This window comes from Euprymna scolopes, chromosome 2 (genome assembly GCF_053919585.1).
Source record: "Euprymna scolopes isolate OS-2025 chromosome 2, ASM5391958v1, whole genome shotgun sequence".
Classification (NCBI taxonomy): domain Eukaryota; kingdom Metazoa; phylum Mollusca; class Cephalopoda; order Sepiida; family Sepiolidae; genus Euprymna; species Euprymna scolopes.
The window spans coordinates 29,350,283-29,366,006 of record NC_136483.1 but is presented as its reverse complement, the minus strand read 5'-3'; the positions used below and the strand labels follow the sequence as shown (position 1 = coordinate 29,366,006).

Below are 15,724 nucleotides of genomic sequence, written 5' to 3'. Positions count from 1 at the left end.
ATCATGTAGGGTGTCAAGTGGGGCAAAGAGAAAATCTTTCTGTGCTTCAGCTTTCTACAGTTCCTGGGTTAGCATAACAAAATAATAGATTATAAAGGATCTGAACGCCGTCTGATGTATAAATGTGTGTATGAATGATTTTTAAAAGGTAAAGTTATCATTTGGACTACTATTCTCATCCTTGTGGTTATATACACAACGTTTCGATTAATGTAATCTCCAACCTTCTTCATGTGCATCATTTAAAACTCTGCCTGATGCTACTTAATCAGACTGTCTGAAGATATTGGTTTCCTGGGACAAAATGCACCCAACATTGATGCTTTTTGTTTTCCTACTTTCCTTTTGCAAAACTTTGTGTTCTGCAAAACCAAGAACAACAACCCACCTTTTCCCTTTTCCTTCCTCCTATTTTCCCTTTCTATCTCACCCACTTCCTGACTGGTTTCCTAACTTAAGATGTACTAAATATTAATACTGTACACTTTTCCTTCCCTCATTGCAAAATCTTAGATGTACTTCTTAGAACTGCACGCCTGTGGAACTCTGTTCCGTCTGCCTGCTTCCCACCGGACTACAACTTGGATGTCTTCAAGTCCAACGTTAACAAATTCCTAATGAACCGCCCCCTTAAGTAAACACTTCATCAAATATCCACACTAACGTAATGTACTTGCAATAACCTTTATCCCTGAGTGGCTTCCGGGCCTTGATAAGTGGTGATCACTGTGTAAAAAAAAACAAAAAAAAATACAAACTCATTCATGTTCTGCAGGGAAGGAACAAAAACGATAAAATTACATTAATGATCTTCCAAATCACATCCTTACATCATTAATAGACATTTATGCCGATGACACTACTATCTATGGTAGCACATCTAAGACCGTAAACGACCAAGTTCTCTCTGATTCTCTCTCCTCTGATCTTGAGCAAGTGGTACAATGGAGAAAGAAGTGGCTGGTTACTTTTAATGCATCGAGAACCAAACTTTTATCTTTACATCATCAACGCTCTGATCCCCATCTGACATCAACTGAAATGAATGGCTCTCCTCTTGGGGAGGCCTCATGTTTTGACAAGCTTCTGGGCTTGACCTTTACTCCTGATCTTAAATGGAACACATACATTAAATCTGTTGCCAAAGCAGCTGGAAAAATAGTGGGATCCTTCTATTGATCCAGTAGATATTTCACTGCTGATGCAATTCTCTATCTATATAAGAGCTAAGTACGTCCAAGGATGGAGTACTGTTGCCACATCTGGGCAAGAGCTGCTAGAAAGGACTTATCCTGCCTTGATAGAGTTCAAAATAGACGTCATAGCCTCGTAGGGGATGTCCTTTTCTCTTCCCTGCAACCTTTTTCTCACAGAAGAGATGTTGCGAGTTTGTCTTTTCTTTATTGTTATTTTCATAGCAAGTGCTCGACTGAGCTCCAATCTACGGTCCCCCCCCCGCCAAACTTTCACAAGAAACACTCGTCTAGCAGAAAACACTATCAATAATTTCCCTCACTCTTTATCTGTGCCTAAACCTAAACGTAGATTCCATGAACAAAGCTTCTTTCTTAGAACTGCACGCCTGTGGAATTATCTTCCGTTTTTCTGCTTTCCAGCTGACTACAATATGGTTGTCTTCAAGTCTAATGTAAACAAATTTTTGATGAGCCGTTCCATATAAGTTAACAAATTTACTTAATTTCCAATACTAACGGTTACTATATTGTCCAATTTCTATGGTACACTCTTTAATCCTTATCCTCGAGTGATCTCTTGGCCTCGATAATGTGGTGATGCTTATGTAAAAAAAAAAATCCACTATAAAACAAGCAAACCAAACCAAACACTATAAACTAGCGATTGAAAATAAAAAAGTTTGGAGAATAAAAACCTTGTACAAAATAACTGGATGCAACATGAATACTATTTCCAAAATAATTGGATTCGGCATTAAATAACTTGAAAAGGGTTGATATGCCGTAAAACAAAACAACTTTACCAACCAAACAAACTCTGGAATTTGTACCGAATTTTGCACCGAAACGTTTTTTTTTTTTTTAATCTATAGGGGTTATATTTTTCTCATTTTATTAGTTATGACCGGATAAAAATGTTAAGTTATTATTTCTAATCATCACATTTAGTCTTGTTGACCTCCCCCCCCCCGCCTGCTTTGGCAAGCTTCTGGGACTGATATTCACTTCAGACCTGAATTGGAGATTTACATTTAATCCGTTGACAAGGGCGCTTGAAGAATGGTTGGATCATTCTACCACTCCAGAAGATATCTCACTCCAGACGCAATCCTATATTCGTATGAAAGCCAAATACATCCAAAGGTTGAGTACTGTTGCCACGTCTGCTCAGAGCACTCCTTCCTGCCTTGATAGAATGACAAGCAGACTTTAAAATCTAGTGGATGGTGCACTTTTCTCCTCCCTACCATCTCTTTCTCACAGAACAGACCATGCTAATCTTTCTCCACTCTATCGTTATTTGCATGGCAGATGCTCGACTTAGCTTCAATCTCTGGTTCCTCCCTGTAAAACATCCACAACAAAAATTCGTCTAGCTACAACCACTGTCAATAGTTTCCAGTTCTCTCTCTACTTAAAACTAAACAAAATTTTCATGAACAAAGTTTATTTCCTAGAACTGTTCGTCTGTGGAACACAATATCGCTAGGCTGCTTTCCAGATGATTACAACATGGTCGTTTTCAAGTCAAATGTAAATAAATTCTCGTTGAGTCATCCTCTTAAGTTATTGAATTCATCATCACAGTCATCAGTTGTCTCACCGTTCACTTAATAGTCAGTTGACCCTTATTCTTGAGTGGCTTTTGGGCCTTGATAAGTGGTGACCCCTTATTAAAAAATAAAAGTTAAGGCTTGAACCTGTAGTCCCCAAGAATTGATTCACGTTGACCTTATTATTAACCAATGTTATTAACTGCTATACCCTGGGTCTATGTGGAAGTTTGACAAAATTTAAATTTAGACTAAATTAACACATATCGGCAATAATATATTTTTTCTACAAATTTTATTAGTATTTACTAAATGCCCTTGTCTGTTTAACATCAGATAAAATTTCCATGAAGAGAGTTTGTTTCAAATAACTTTCCATCTGTGAAATATGTTGCGAGAAGATTCCTTCCCTGGGAACAACAACATGGTCCTCTTCAAATTTAATGCTAGTAACCACTGGTCATGAATTGTGCCCGTAAGTCAATAACTTTTTGATAGGAAGTCTAGATTCTTTAGGTTAACTGAGAGATAGCATAGGCTGATAGGTCACCGTTTATCAAGGACTTGGGGGACATTCAATGATAAGGGTTGTAAAGATTGTTGATTGATCGATATCGCTGTGATGAGAGGGTGGGAAACAGCATGTGGAATGGAGAGAAGATTATTTGAAAGGACTTTAATTTTCAAGATGACAGTGTGACAAGTATTTGTTTACGTTAAACTTGAAGACAGCCATGTTATAGTCAGGTGGGAATCAAACTCGTGGTATCTTGTTCCACAGGTGGGATGTTCTAGAAAAGAAACTTTGTTTATGGAAGTTCTATTTAGTTTTGAGTACAGAGAGAGAGAGAGAGAGAGAGAGAGAGAGAGAGAGAGAGAGAGAGAGAGAGAGAGAGAGAGAGAGAGAGAGAGAGAGAATGAGGGATGAGAGTGTCATAACTAATTTGATCATTTTAAGAAAGTATATAAATCTTGTATTATTTTATTTATAATTAGTTGCATTTACCTGCCGTTGCCCGGGATTTTTTTTTTTTTTTACTTTTTTTTGTTTATATATTTTTAAACTATTATTTGGGAAAATTTATTCAATAAATACATGACCCAACATTAAATTTAATTACAGTAATATCGTTTGATAAGCGAATTGCTAATTGAAGCAAATATTTATAAAACTATTAGCAAGGGCGTCCAGTGTTGCCCAGTCGTAAAATATGCTTAAATATGATATTTCAATTTATGCGTTTATTTATTCATATTTACAATAGAGTCAATTCTCTATCGATTATTTCATATTATATGTATTTAATGATTTCAAAAGTTCAAAAAATATGATTTGAGTGCCATCAACTAGAATCGAAACCGAAATCAAAATTGATAATGGGGATCATTAAAAAAGGAAAAAAATTAGGGAAAGACAGAAAAAAAGAAAAACGTAAAAAAAAAAAATTAAGGGGAATAGATTAAAAAGCACATAAGAAATATATATATATATATATATATATATATATATATATATATATATATATATATATATATATATACTTGTTTATTGTTATATAAACATGCTCACATCCCGCTGCTACAAATAGCCACTTGTTTCAATCAAACAAGGCAGCGGCTTGATGATATCTGTTGTTTGATTGAAACAAGTGGCTATTTGTAGCAGCGGGATGTGAGCATGTTTATATAACAATAAACAAGTATTATCAGCTCTTTTTATTGAGCACTATCTAACAACCTCGTTGAATTCATTAGTCCATTACTTTTGAATATAAAAAAACCCGAGTATATATATATATATATATATATATATATATATATATATATATATATAAGCCTGACGAATCCTATATTCGGATGAAACGCAGAATATTCAGTGTAGCTTAATCGCCATATATATTTGATAAATTACTATATATATATATATATATATATATATATATATATATATATATGTATGTATGTATTCTTCAGAACAATTTTATTTAACAATCAGTTGGTATGGAAACCTGTGATTATAACATTTACAAAATATTACTGGCAGCAATATTCTATAAGTATTATCCTATCTAAATAAGAATTGCTTGATATGCAAGATAGAGAAAATAAATTAATTGTAGTGATTCAATGAGATTATATATATATATATATATATATATATATATATATATATATATATATATATATATATATATAAATGTTCACCACCCACCTCTATAACCCTTCATTATTACCTCCTCTCCTTACCACTAAAACTTCACCACATTAATAATAATATAGGCTTCTAATGAAAAGGTTTCCACCAGACTTTAAAATACTTTTTTCACTGGACCCATAAAGAAAAATTTCTTCAGGAATATGCCCGACCCGGATTTCTACTTAGTTATGTGGATTACCCAATATACAGCTTAAAGAACGTTCACCTTGGATTTTACCACGCAATTTGGATCTAAAATTTTCATATCCTTTTCTTCAAATTCTCTTGTTATATGACTTCTAATTAATCAATTATTTTTGACTTTAGAAATAGGATACATACCTTTATAAATATTTGCTAATATTTTCTCCTCTGAAGAGATGGTAGACATCGAAACCCTATAGATTAAGGAGATTAAATTTCTAAAGTATTCTTTGTCTTGCTTAGAATAATAAAAATCTCTGATATGAAACTGAAACATTTCACTTCCAAAAACTACAATTAATATATATATATATATATATATATATATATATATATATATATATATATATATATATATATATATATATAAAACCATGTTTTTGATAAACAAGATTCAAGCAAGTAAGCAAAAACGCATGGACGGTCCAGAGGATTATAATTATTAAGATAGTTAATTTTTTAATGGACCGAACAAACCCTACGTTGGTTAAACCGGCTTCATCCAAAGGCGAAAGTTTCATGGTAATCTCGAATTCACAAATGGTCCTCAGTCACTTGTATTGGGTTTTTAGTAGTCCTTGGTGGGAGGTATTGAATTCTTCATACATAAAGTGCCTGGTATTTTCAAATGGTCACTCATCTAGTACTAACTAGGCACAATGTTGCTTAACTTCGGGGAGTTAACGAGAACCAGTGTTTTAATGTGATAATACCATATTTAATTAATTTTTAAGGTAATTTCTTAACTTCTGTTTCCAAAATATGTTAAATTTCTAAATACTTTAATCTGTTAATACATAAAGTTGTGCTAAGACTTTTGAAACCAGTTTAAATGACTTTCTTTTTAACATTTTAAATGCTTTTTTTTAATTCAAATTTCAAAGGTCACAAAAATAATGCACTCTTTTTTACATTTATTAACAAAAGATTAAAATGGCTGACTTGTTTATGAAAAAATCCGAACGTTTTCTGGTAAATATAATTTCATCATTAAATTATTTTGATATAAGATTAAATAATTTTATTTTACTTATCGCCAGGAAGTTAGATACAAGATCAATTGAGGGTTTGATAAAAGTGTTTCTGCAGAACAAAATGGATTAAAACTTGGCATACCCAGGTTTTCAGGTCCTGTTGCTAACCACTAAGCCGCTGTCATCCCCAAAAGATTCACTAGTTTTATGCTATTGCATTTTGATTTCAATAAATATTCTATTAATAATAAAAGAAATAATTTACAGTGCTAATAAGTTAGACTGACATGAGAAATGCATACATAAACACTCAAAAGAAGGTCTCAATTTTATTGATAGAGAAGTTGATTAGTATTAAGTTTGCAGGTTGAAACAAGTAACGTAGAAAGCAATACAAATGACGACTCAACAAACAAAGGTAGATCAAATAAGAAGTGTATTAGGAAAAGGTATATTTACAGGATATTTACATAATGGTGTCAAATAAGAGAATCTTTGCGGGAGAAACATATCTGCTCTCGCTGGCCTTCGGTGGCTTCTGGTGAACACACACTCAGACTAACTGAGTCTTCCTATTTATGTGTAATTACTATTCACATATGCAAATGAATGTGTGCCACCACAGCAATTAGTCTACCTGCTATCAGGTTAGTACATATTTTATCACCTTTCACACACATTAAAAAAATAAGATTATCCGATTGGTGATTCGGTGATTAACCTGATGTCGCTAAGGCAAACAATTCTGATTTTACCCATTTTAAAATGACTTGTTCTAAAATGAAATTATGTCGTCCCATCTATCAAAACAGTACATTTTTTAAATAAATGTATAAAAAAGAAACTAATATTTGTTTTTATTGACTTGAAGAATATTTAGATAATGATGATTTTCATGATCAGCAGATAGATTGTTTAAAAAGTTTTAAAAAGAATTATATTGCCACAATAAATAAAAAGACATATTCGTGTTATTCAAAGAATATTTAGCTGACAATTATAATTATTTTTACAGAAGAAGCATATTTTTACGAGTATTCATTCTGACATTTATTATTGCAAAAGAAATAATATTAACAGTAAACCATGCTGATTGCGCCATAGAATTTTCCAGTGTGTTCCGCAGCGGTGAATATTGCGATTACAAATTAGGATTTAATTTTTTTAAATATCTGAAGCATTATATTACCTTGCATGTAATAGCTTACAGCATGTTTACACTGTGGCTTCTCTATACTCATCGAAAAAAGCTAGAAATTTGAAACAGTACTTTAACATTTTGTGACTTTTACAGTGTATTCGATTGTATTCTGGCATTGTTTGCCTCCAGTTGGGAATGTTAAGCAGAATATTAAAGCTAAAGTCAAAGAAGTCTATTTTGAAAGTGAATTTGACTGAGAAAAGAATAGACGAAAGTTCAAATCTACATCATCTATTTCTTAAGGCAAATGCAGAAAGGTTTTGATAATACTATGGTTAAACAAAATGTAATTATTTACCATTCTGTAAGGAAATGCTGTAGTGTAATGGTTACAGGCACCGACTGTTGATTTGTTGTACTGGGTTCAATTTCTGTCATTGCTACTGCATCACTTTCATTAATATAATTTGAGAAAGATATGATTCCTTGTATTCTCATTTTGATTATGTATTAAATAGTAGGGTAAACTAAACGCTCAAGCCTTAGTTGAGCACCTAGTTTAGAAAAAAGAAAAATTCTTAAATAATATCGATTATTATCTGCTTATCCTAACATTGTTTACAGGCGTCCCAAAATTCTCCTTGCTTCTGGAGTGCAACGCTTACTTTATTACTTCCCCCACACAGGCATCCTTACACATATCTGGTGTCTCTTAGGACTAAATATAGAACACACACACACATTTTATTATATATATATAGATTATTTCATGTATCCACATAAAATGCTATGAGGAGATATAATATTTTATGTAATGACTAGCGTGGGGGGGGGCCCTTTTGTAAATATGATATTTTAATTTGACCAGATTTCGTATATAATATTATAGAGTCGTGATTTCAAAAGTAAAAAAACAAAAAAATATATTGTGTGTCATCAGCTAGAATCGAAACCGAATGCAAAACTGTAGCATTTAAAGCTGGTGACGTATCCACTGTTCCAATGCGATACGCATTATGAACTGATTAAAAATAAACTAAAATGAATATACAAAATGTATAACGATTTTTTTCAATTTTGACCAATTTTGGACCCTTTAAAAACTATTTTAACCGGCTAAAGACCCATAAAAATCGGCCCATTAAAAATCCAATCATTTGAGGCTTCTAGCGTCGCTTTGTGTCTTTTAGTTTCGGAGGAGATAGAGTTTGAAAATATGGAGACAGACAGACAGACATATAGCCTTTTATATATTTGATTATCAGTGGCCAATACGACAGAAGAGCCGAGTAGTAAGTTATGAGAATATATGGCAATTAAGCTATCTTCCACGTTTTATCCCTGTAAGGATAGATTCCCCGAGTTTGATAGAAAGATTCCCAGAGTCCGACAGAAAGATGTACAAAATGTATAACGATGTTTTTCAATTTTGACTCGTTTTTGACCCCTTAAAAACTATTTTAACTGGCTAAAGACCCACAAAAGAACAGCACATAAAAAATGCAATCATTTGAGGCTTCTAGTGCAGTTCTGCGAATTTTAGTTTCAGAAGAAACAGAGTTGAAATATGGAGACAGACAGACATACATAGTGAGATTTATAAAAATTAGATTTACTTTTTCATGAACCATCCTGAAACACTTTGCACCTGTAGTTATGTATCCTATCTCTTTCCTGTAAAAAAGATAAAAAATTAAATGTTTGGAGCGATTTAATTTTTCCATATAAAGCCCCCCCTAGCCTCATTCACGGAGTCTCAGAGCTCCCTGGAACCCACTTTGTGAAACCCTGATCTAAAGTGTTATTTCCATGAAGTTTCTGTCAATATAATCGATGTAAGTCTCCTAAAATTCATACTAGAATTGTATACAAAGACATTAAACATAATTAATAATATACTTGATAAAATTTAGTTATAAAGGTACACTCTTCTGAAGGTTGAAGGTTCAATCATTACTGTTGGTGATACTAAAAATACAAGTTATATATTAATGGTTGACAAATTTAAAGCATCTTGTCTCCGGGGATTAAATAAAAAGTTTTGTTTGAAATCCATGCAGATTCTAGTGTTTGACAAAAAACTTCCAAAGTTTAACAAGATATAACAGAAGAAGGCTGGAGATTATATCGACCGAAACGTTGTGAAAATAACACTCAAGATGAGAAAAATAGTCCAAAGAATCCAAATAATAAGGAAGAAAAAGGATGTCGAATTCCCTTTTGTCTCTGGAGTATGTGAGACAAAAGATAACAAAAGATGTCAGGTAACTGACGTCACAGCATTCAGAAATAGTAAGAAAAAAATCATGTGCATAGTTTCGTATTTTTGTCTGTTACAAAGAGTTAAGTTCAAAATTTCCTGATGATTATGGCAAAAGTGATCAAAAGACAATCTGATAATACAAAAGATTGAAAAAAGTGACAAAAACAACAATCAAGATGAGGACAACTGTTGGAAATTCCTATAATTTGGATTCTTTGGACTACTGTTCTCATCTTGATTGTTATTTGCACTGGATAGAAGTCTTTAGTTATTCAGTATAATTGCATATTATTTTGGGACTTTTACCCAAGCATGGCTGATGAAATGAGAGCATGCTACCCTCGTAGATTAAATAAAGTGTTCCGTTCAAAATTCTATGCAAATTTCCGAGTTCGATAGAAAGATACACCTGAGGAATGTTTGAGGTTACATCGACCAAGACGTTTGGAAAATAACGCTCAAGATGAGAACAGTAGTCCAAAGAATCCGAATAATATGAAGATAAAGGATGTCGAAATGAAGAGAAACCAAAATAGAGCTAGTAGTGAGGAAAAAAAAATAAAACGTGCGTATTTTCCTACGTTTGTCTGCTACAAAGGATTAAGTTCGAAATTTCCGGATGGTTATGACCATAAAAAAAGCAACCTGAAAAAGATTCGATAATACAAAGGACTAAAACGTAGTGAAAATAATAACAATCAAGATAAGGACAACAGTTTGGAAACATGTAAAATAATATAAACATCAACAATACCTCAGTTTGGAAACATTGTCAAATACGATGAGCTCAAGGTTGGTTGTAAATGGTGAATGCAAGTTTGTTAGTAGACACTATTCAAATCTTTCTCATGATTCAGTCACAAGTGGTAATGGTGGAGGGACGGTGTGTGGATTTCTTAAAGTAAAAGAAAAACTGAACTGATTAAGCATCAGGTAGCAGAGGTAATAAGGAGGAAGGGAATTAAACGGAACAGCAATAAAAGCAATTCCAGTTATTGTACAACTAAAATTGGGAAGGCTGGAAAGAAGCTGGGGTGCAGCGCGCAGTGAATAATACAATCATTTCGCTAAGTGGTTCTTTATAAAATATAAGGATTAAAATGGAGAGTTAAAACACTTAATGGATTAACTTTGTTTCTTTTTTTTTTTAGATTTCCTTTTTTTTGAAAAAAAAAACTTTTATAAATAGGCGTGTGTGAGGAATTAATAGAAAATTGAAATTTAAGGACGATGCAAGTTGGGGAATGTTAGAAAATTATTTCATATTTAACAGCTTTTAAGCTATTTTTCTTAAATGGGGAAAAAATTGACAACAAATAGAAAGAATGCTTCCATTTCTCAGCGGATTTCTTCACCATCTAATTTCAATTTATCGGCCGAATAAGATTTCTTATAGCTATTTTTAAAAAAAAAAATATTATTTCATGACTTTTTTTTATGTAGTTTTATTTATTTAGGGATCATTTTTCCTATATAAAAATTTCTTATATTCAACTTGAAATTTCAATTAAAAAATATAACTTAATTATTTAAAATCAATATGCTCTGATAAACTCATAGCACTTGACGTAAATACTCCTAACTAACCTGACAAACTGCAAAATCTCACTTCTTCATTGTTGAAATCACTCGATGCCGGAAAGTTTTCTACTCTATTATGTTCTTTCCTCAAACTGCTAGACTTTGGAATTCCCTCCTTGTTTCCTTGACTGTACTAATCGGCAGAAGTTTAAATTTTATGTGAACAGACATCTCGTTGTTCAACTCCCCACACTCCTGTTAGACATAATCAAAGTGGCAATATGTCTTGTTTCGGGGTGAAAACGAGTAAAAAAGAAAAAGACCTGTCTCAGGATAGTCCAATTAATTCCCCAAACAGAATAGTTTTGCACAACTTTTTGTACTGTGATTAAAATCAACATATATTCTACTAAACCTTATGTCTAGAACTCTTATACATATTTTGATCAAGATCCATTGTATTACTGATTCTATAAAATGCTTAAATTAAACGCTTAAGCATATGGGACCTTAAGAAGAAACTGAAATCTGTGGAATCCTGCTTTACTGGTGTCTAACGATTATGGATAGAATTTAATGTAAATCAGAAATATTTGAATTTTCAAATGAAAAGTTGTGCCCATATTATGAATCCCCCTCTCTAAAAATCCTTTAAGAAACTTTAAAGAAAATGAAATTTAGGTGAAAGCTATTTATTGTAAAAATTTCACAAAAATTAGATGTGTCTGAATTTTCATGAAGAGCTTTCTCGCTGTTTTTGATCCATTTGCATAAAACTAAAACTAAGTGTAACTCACATTATCCACCTTTATGATTAGCATCTGTGTTCAAAAACTCATAATGATCGGTTAATTAGTTTAAGAGTGAATCCTATACAGGCAAATAGATAAAGATATATGCATTTTGTAACGTTAAATAAATAGAATGTATAGAATGATATGCGCGTTCAAATCTGTGACAAAGAATTATTTAATCATTTACACCAGCATGAGATGTTGATTTGAGAACATGTAGATATATTTATGTGTACAAAATATAGTAAAGATGATGCTATTACCGGTAAAATGCATTGGTTTCCTTTAATAAACTCCAAACAAGGCATATTGTCATTGAGACGTCAGAATTTGAATTAGAGACCATGCCTACAGAAACACTAAGTAGGGCATTGAGAAACGAGATGGTTGTTTACATAATATTTAAACTTCTGCGCACAATTACAGTCCAGGAAGCAGGAAAGAGGGAGGGAATTGCAAGGTTTATTCAAGTTCGAGGGAAGACACTAATCTAAGGATTACATAGTACCATATTTCCTATCCATGTGGATATGACTACTTCAATTAGAACAGATAATGCAAAATGCAGTGAGTTATAAAGTTAAAAGTCAAGGAATTACAATTGACAACATCCTATGAGGAGCATGGATTGCCAAAATGAATAAAGAAGTTTTTGTTAAAAATCCTCAGTGTTCGAAATCTACAGAGAAAACTACAAAGATTACAGAAATTTAATTTCAATACACAGAGTAATAAACAATAAAATTTCTATTTTACAATTATATTATTATATTATTATACAACTAATAGGACGTCCTGCATCAGGGGACCTCTACAGTGAAGGTTTGGGATATTGCTGTTTGTCAGGTAAGGGATAAGTTGGAGATAGTTACTTTGAGAAGGCGCCAGTGCACATTCTAGTAGTGGAAGTGGAAGCCTCCATTCAGTCTTGAAAAGACAATAGATAGAGAAGTCTAGGACGACTGGAAACAATGCCGAGATAAGCAGAGAATACATACAGCACCTGAAATTCTCAAATGGTCACCCATTTTAGTACTGATCATGCTCAAAGTTGCTTAACGTCAGTGATTTGACAGGAACCGGAGTGTCAAGGTGATTATGCTGCATTAAATTATTTGTAAAACAAATTATACTGTGTCAAAATACTTTTAAAACAATTACAGGTATACAACATGGCGGCAATGAGACAAGGGTTTGCTATCTCTAATTGGCTTTTATTAGCCACATGAAATTATTGATTTCTTTTTAAAGCAATTACTAAATTAACTATATTTCAGTCACTGTAAAGTTATTATTTTTAACTTAAAAATATATGGAGTTCATAGCTTATTGAAATTTAAGATCAACACAAAGTTATTGAGGTCAGACAAAATGGCAAAAGTAGATTAGCATACAATTAATTATTCAGTCGTTTTTATTTAATAGTTATGTTTAGAAAAAGTATAAATTATTTGTGTGATAATGGTCGAGAAATCTGATAATATCGGTTGCAGATTAACAGACATAAACACTCCATTATAATAAGATAATAGTTATTATTAATAGTAGTTTACTTTTCATACCTGATATCACAAGAGATCCTCATGATAACTCTAGTACAAATCCAACCACTATTTTTGAAGATTCTAACGTATGTAAATCTCATAATTATTTTCTAATCATACAAAATCGTAAACGTCATTTTTTTTTATTAGTCACTATTTATCGAGGCCAAAGACTACTTGAGGATGGCTAGATTGAGAGTTGCATGATGATGAATACTATAAGAAGATTAAAAACCTCCAGATATCACCCACTCTTGGTTTTTACGTTAATGCGGATAAGACTTTCAATGCGGATGGAGCAACACTGAAAGAAGTCACTGAGTTTACGTACCTGGGCAGCAACATAGGTTTCACAGAGAGAGATATCGAAATTTGCATCTCAAAAGTATAGGCTGCATCGAATAAGATGTGGTCAGCATGGAAGGCTAACTGACAAAGGCAGTTCTTTAAAGCAGTGGTGGAGTCTGTCCTTGCTTAAGCTGATACAACCTGGATACTCACCAAAAGATTGGAAAGAAAGCTAGACGACACGTACATCCATATGCTACGAACAGTGTTAAATATATCTTGGCAAGATCATCCCATGCAAATATTTAACTGATAAACTCTTAAGCGACTGGTCATATAAGACTGACATATTAGTAATACACCAAGAACGGTTTAAAACGAGTAAAATCTTGGTTTCAATGGATGAATAACGTGTACAGAAATATTTCAGCAAACTGAAATGCAAAATATCCATTTCAACTTGCAAACATATTTCTATTACTTTTGCACATGCGCAAGTTCATTCATAGCTTAAAGTAGTTTCATTTCAAATTTTTCTATAGCTCAAATGGTAGGGAATGTGTCTGGAGCACTAAATAATTTATTTCCAATCCTAGCTGATGGCACCCAAGTCACTTTTTTAACTTTTGAAATCAGTATTATATATATATATATATATGTACTAGCAGTTCCACCTGGCTTTGCTTGGGTCCTATGTACTGTTCATAACTTTATGTGCATATATATGTATTAAAAAGTGCGAATATGTACGAGCGGCGTGCAATAATACTGCCCTTGACCCACTTTCAGTTGTCTGATCTAGCTGAAATTTTGCATGTGCAATGATTTATATCTCTACGGGATATGTGGCAAATTACAGCTCTGAAATAATTGTGGTTTCTATTTTACAGGTGTTTGAACTGAGTCACGTGTGAAATGGAGCCTGTTGAATGTCGAGCAGTGATCGGGTTTTTGTATTTGAAAGGACACACACCGAAGGAGACTTTTGATGAAATGAAAGAAACTTATGGTGATAATGCTCCATCATATGACCTTGTAAAACGCTGGCATCGTGAATTCAAACATGGCCGGAAGTCTGTGGAAACAGCTCCCAGACCTGGTCACCCCTCCCCACTTCTGCCATTGATGAGGCATCTGTCCGTCAAGTTGAGGCTGCCATTTTGGAAGATCGGCAAATTACTATTCGCCAAATAGCCCAAGATGTCAAGATTAGTACAGGGTCTGTGGAAACTATCATTCATGACCATTTGCATATGCATAAGGTGTCTGCCAGATTGATTCCCAGGTTGCTCACACCATTCTAGAAGCGAGAACGCGTCGAGTGCTCAAGGATGAATTTGGAGATGTGCCAAGAAGATGAGTCAAATCTTTCAAAAGACTGATTACACAGGATGAAACCTGGGTCCATCACTATGATCCAGAGACCAAAGCCCAGTCAATGCAGTGGAAGCACTTGGACTCACCACCTCCAAAGAAGGCAAGGGTGTAGCCCTCCACTGGCAAGGTCATGCTCACAGTCTTCTGAGACCAGGACGGAGTAGTGATGACAGATTTCCTGCCAAAGGATACCACAATTACAGGAGCCTATTATGCTTCACTTTTGAGGAAATTAAGGGAAGCTATCAAAATCAAGAGGTGGGGCAAGATCAGTAAATGTACCCTCCTCCTGCAGGACAACGCTCCGGTCCACAACTCGCATGTTGCCAGATCAGAAGCACGAGCGTGTCGTTATGAAATCCTTCCCCATCCTCCCTACTCTCCTGACCTTGCATCCTCTGACTTTCACCATGAAGTTGTTTTTGAAAGGAAAGCGTTTCCCAGATTATGCAGCCTTGATTTCTGAAGTCACGTTGTGGTTGGAGGACCAACCTGGGGTGTTTTTTTTTTTTTTTTTTTTTTTTACATGGGTGTCACCACTTATCAAGGCCCAGAGGCAACTCAAGGATAAGGGTTAATAGGTATACATTAGTCATTGTGATTTTAGCATAGTAAACAGTGGGAATTTTGTAACTTGGATTACTTAGGGGGACGATTCAATTAGAACATGTT

General features: G+C 33.5%; 1 protein-coding gene across 6 annotated transcripts in view; it reads right to left on the bottom strand.

The window, feature by feature from the left end:
• Nucleotides 1-15,724, bottom strand: part of LOC145290325 (uncharacterized) — a 266,500-nt gene that overhangs the window by 146,048 nt on the left and 104,728 nt on the right. Inside the window, exon 2 of one of the 6 annotated variants that reach the window (XM_080136480.1) lies at nt 10,283-10,423. The exons of 3 other annotated variants lie outside the window; for them this stretch is intronic. The gene's annotated coding sequence lies outside the window, so the exon portion shown is untranslated. Of the gene's footprint in view, nt 1-8,881; nt 8,935-10,109; nt 10,169-10,282; nt 10,424-15,724 lie in introns of those variants that run through there. 2 more of the 6 variants (XM_080136481.1, XM_080136482.1) reach the window with 2 other exon arrangements.